The sequence below is a fragment of the Teleopsis dalmanni genome, chromosome 1, assembly GCF_002237135.1.
Source record: "Teleopsis dalmanni isolate 2A chromosome 1, ASM223713v2, whole genome shotgun sequence".
Classification (NCBI taxonomy): Eukaryota; Metazoa; Arthropoda; class Insecta; order Diptera; family Diopsidae; genus Teleopsis; species Teleopsis dalmanni.
This window is the reverse complement of record NC_051846.1, coordinates 67,071,252-67,076,482: the sequence shown is the minus strand read 5'-3', so window position 1 is coordinate 67,076,482 and position 5,231 is coordinate 67,071,252.

Below are 5,231 nucleotides of genomic sequence, written 5' to 3'. Positions count from 1 at the left end.
ATTTATATACATACATTAAACGGAGATCGAAAGCATATAGGATGAGACAAGAGTTTGTATCCTACGTATTACAGATTGTCGGTAAAAATAGTTGTGTTAGTGTTATCTAAAATACACAATATCGACATATACAGGATAATATGCATAGAGAGAAAAAAGATTTTGTGAAAAACTGTATACGTATAGATCATAAACGTGTCTTTCAGGTGAATGCAGTAGCTCGGCGATAACATGGATCTTAAAGGCCAAAATACGTATGATAGAACATAATGGTAACCATTTCAGATGAAGGTTTTCACATATATAAACTGTATGAGTTATATAATTACCAGCACTTATACAGCAATTGTGAAGCTTTACTTCACAATTAATGTCAATTCAATTTTTGATGAAATGTATACGTATGTCCTCGAACTCACACACTTCCATAATGTATAAATACTTGATAGATAGATAGGTGTTTTAATTTCAAAATCAAATGGAACTACAAAAATCACACTGACCTGACTGATAGTTGAATGCAATGAAGGCATTCAATTCTCATCGGATGACATCATTATTCGTAGGGATATCTTGAAAAGCTAAATATCTTTGGTCAAAATAAAGAGATAAAGTTTCTTTAAATTTCAAATCTTATATCAAGAGACGAAACTCAAGTTAAAAGTGCATAAAATTATTGGTGCACTAAAACTTGAGACTTTGTTTTTTACGAGTAAAACTTAACTCTGAAGATTTTAAGAGCATTGTTGTTGCTTCAGATGTTTTCTTTCATAAGATGCGAGTATTTTTTTTGCTACTCTAAATGAAAAAATTACAGCTTATGTTAATAATAATACAATGTTACCAATAATAAACATCTCAGAATGGTTACAGGCTCCTCGCAGAGGTATGCAGATCTGAGGTCAATTATTGCTTTAATTATTTATCTAATTATTTATGAAATATATTTAAATTTGCATGAAATATATTATTATCATTAACATGTTATCTTAAATGATGATTTAAGATAAATGAAACTTCCAAATTTTCATTTGTTAAAAGTATTACTAGATATCTAAGATAGTTATAATATCAATGGAGTAATAAAAAAAAAAAAATATTGCTTAGTCTGATGATGTGATAAACAATAATTCAGTCAAGGCGTAAAGAGGGGTTTTAAAAATATCTCGAGTTAAGAAAGAGTAAAAGTGCTCAAGTGCACTGGCTCAAATAGAAATAAAATAAAATAATAATAAATGAAAAATTTAGGTTTTATTTGGTACATTTAATTTTAATTATTATTTGTTGCTAACTAGAATTATAATTTTCAACTCAATAGATAAATTTGTTGAAAAGTATCTAAAAGATTACCTTTTTCATGTACTTCATCTTAGAGCAGACAAAGTCAGAAAAGGAATTTAGTAAAAAGGTGAAGTGCAAGTTCGGGAAGAGTACATAAAATATCATACAATAGTATAGAGTCCTAAGTGAAGTTTATAAATATGCTTTTATCTGCGGATAAACTATATACAATGAAAAACATGACGCGTGTTGGTCTTATCAGTTTAAAAGTGTGGCGGTAAACTGAAGGATTTTGGAGTTGAAAGTTGCGCCAGTGTTGAAAAGTCTTCCGCAAATATAGCAAACTTCATGACATCAGAAATTCCTAAAACATAATTTTTCGCAAATATAAGAAAAAAAGCGAAACCCACCATATTCTAAGAACAAAGTGATTGCGGAGCGGAAAATCTCAAGAGACTTAGAAGCGCAAAAGTATTGTTCCAAAATAAGCGAAAACTTATCAAATATCGATAGGAAAAAAAATTCGTAATTTCGAAACGACAAAGGAATAAGAAATCGGAAACACAATAAACATGATGGAAGTGTACCCCAACGGCAGGCAACAGAAGCAAAGACAGAAGCGGCAAAAACATGAAATTGTGGTTTGAGCCGTTCAAGGATTGAATATGCATAGGATTTCGCAGACACAATTTCGATGTGGCAAAGGCAGGAAAGCATAGGAATTGCTTGTCAGAAACTTTTAGCGTGTGGAGATCTAAACGATTTTTAAGCAGCGACGTAAGGCACTAAATAAAAATTGCCAGTGACAAGGTTGCAAAAAAAGTTTTTTTTTGTGGATATGAGATTTTAAAGGCATTAAAATCAAAAGCCAAACAGTGAAGAAAATCATTTTCCATTTTCCATTCCAGAAACTGTGACCGCATAGTGCGTAAATTTGGAAGAAAATTTTTCGCACTTTTTCTATTCGAAAAGTTTTTGTCAACCAAAGTTTTTTATTTAGCCTTAAAGCCTTGAGACAACGTTTTATCCAAATACTTCCCGGGTTTAGTTTTTCTTCGTTTTTTTAAGATGATTTTTTATAGACTTTTTTCGTTGCTTCAGGGACACAGTCTTTTTAGTTTTGTATTAAAAAAAATTTATTCCAAAGTCAATAAAAATGTTAGTTAGGACATGATATTTTTATGTTTTGAAAAGTTTTGCCAACTCATTGATATTGTAAACATATTTCCACAAAAACTTATATTTGGTGTGAATTTTATCAATATTTGAGAAAATGATATCTGAGGTTACATTCCGATTTACCACTATTCTTATTGCATGAAGCATAGTAGTGAATTTAAATATTAAATATTTATATTTAAATAATAATATTCAAATATTACTAAATTTCAGTAATACTCAACAATAACATAATAATTAAAAATTAAAACAATATTTAAAAATTAGTATTCAAAATTTGTAATTACTTATCATGAGTTCTTCACCTAGGCATATAAGTAAAATTGATAGGTCAAGACTATGATAGATCCATAGCATGCTCAGGTGAGAACCCCTAAAGCAATCAGTGAAAGTATATATCACGACTAGCGTATTTTAAGAGATAGTTCATCTTAGTCCCAACGACAAAATTCAGTGCCTCATGACTAGTAGTTCCAAAGGAATTGTTTTAGTTAAGTTATTGACACAGTTGGAAAGACATTGAAGAATTGAGCTTTCTGCGTTTATCAGTTATTATTTATTTCATCTATAGGGTATTCTTTTAGCTGCATGAGAAATATCAATATCGATAACTATGGTTTGACAGCTGAGAATGTCAAACTGTGTTCACATTTCTGTTAAGTTAGGTCTGGCAATTCAACATGAATCGTTTAACGCTAGAATAATGCTTCGAAATTTTTGAAATTTGTTTGAAAAAAATAAATCTGTTTGCGAAGTTCATATCGAAGAATTGTATTTAGTAATGAACCCCATTTATAATTAAATGGTAACGTCAATAAGAAAAATTGCTATATATGAAGCAACGATATTCCTCAAGCTGTTAACGAATTACCATAATATCCATGAAAATTGATTGTTAGGTGCGGTTTACACGCTGGCGGCATCATCGGTACTTATTTCTTTCGAAATAAAGAAAGAGCTGCAGTTACGGTAAATGAGGAGCGTTATCGAGCTATGTTGATTGAATTTTTGTTTCCGAAAATTAATCATTTAAATTAATTACCAAATCAGACATTTGGTGTCAATAAGACGGCGTAACTCACCAATTTGGTAACAACTTTATTTCCAGAAGTGGTTCTGTTAACTAGTCCCCTCGTTTATGCCATTTAATGACTCTTGATTAGTTTTTATGGCGGTAGGTCTATGTTAAATCATATGACTTCATATTACACTGATGATGTTAAAACTATGCAAATAGTTGATGTGGTGTTTTATACCTAAATCCAAGACCAGACTTTAAGATTCTGAGATTGATGAAAGTCACACCGATGGAATAATAATGCTTGGAAGTAATAATGACGAAATCCCGCGGTAAGAAAACTTTATGGTCAGTGAGTAGGGTTTTCACGCCCTCTTTACCGTACAAAACAAAAAACACCACCAGACTTTGGGCCGCGATAGGCGTGTGGCCCAGCGTCTTTTCAACAGAAGTTCCCGTTGTCAAGATCTGCACTCCAGTCCATCTCATCAAAGGTTATATTCTACATGCACCCATGTTTGCATTTACACTGATAATCAAGCAGTAAACAAAGCATTGTCCACTAGTTCTCTTCGAGAATTTTGATAAACTGCTATGGAGCTATTGCAACTGACAAGCAAATATAGCATAATAATTTGATGTATGGCTATTAATACAGAAATCAATTATAATAACTCCACGAAAAAACTTAAAAGGGTTGGATCAGTTATTCAATGCTGTGCATAGGAGCCCAATTGTGGAGTAATTTGGTACAGAAGTATTCTCTACTAGCTCGTCACTCTACGTAATCGCCAGTTACCTGTAGTACTCTGGTAAGCTGGATGAGCCAGATTAGTTGGTACAACCAGATAAGCTAGATGGCCTGCACTACCATCTTAACAATATCGCCGATATTTCTACTGACCTTCTTTGTTCTTTGATCTCGACCAAAATAACATTATTTCGATTAAAGTTCCTATCCAAGTCTTACATAAGGATGATTAAAAAGACAATCATATTGACTTTTATTTAAAAGGTGGAGTGTTTTTGTTTAGTTAGGGTCTTTTAGCAAAACAATTATATTGGATTAAACAGAGAGTGCTTCGTCATTTGTTTATAAAAAAACATATTTGACAGTAGAAATAATTATATTATGTTTGGTGATTAATAAAGTCTGCGTTATCTTATTAAAGATAGAAGAAACCAATAAGTGTGTGTTGTTTGAAATCATATATCTCACATGGTAATTTTGGTTTGAAAACTTTTTTTTTGTAAATTAAAGGAATACAGTTTCCAAATGAGTTAATTTGGAACCAAAAATATTATAAGTAACAATGTCACCTATGTACTTATTTTTAAAGCAAAGGGCCACATTTATCGTACTTATGCTTAACTTTTTGATTGTCTTTAAAAAAAACCTTTATCTTTATTAAGTTAGAATGTATTTATAAAGCACATTTTAAATTTGAAAAAAGGCGACTGAAACATTGTCTGCTCCGGGGGTGCTATAAAATAAATCAACATGTTTGAATATTAGTTATTCGTTTACATAGTCTCTGCTTTTGATGTTTATTAACTCCTTTAGGAAGGAAGAAATTGAAATAAGTCCTGCAATGAAAACCTGGGCAAATAAATTAAGGCACGAATACCACATCAATCTTGTTTGATGATTGCTCTTCTTCTGCCTGACTCGTTAAGTCTGTCTGACAAGTGGTCAAGTGTTTGACGGTGTGAAGCAGAAACCAAGCAGTTTGAGTTGGATGTCATGACATTG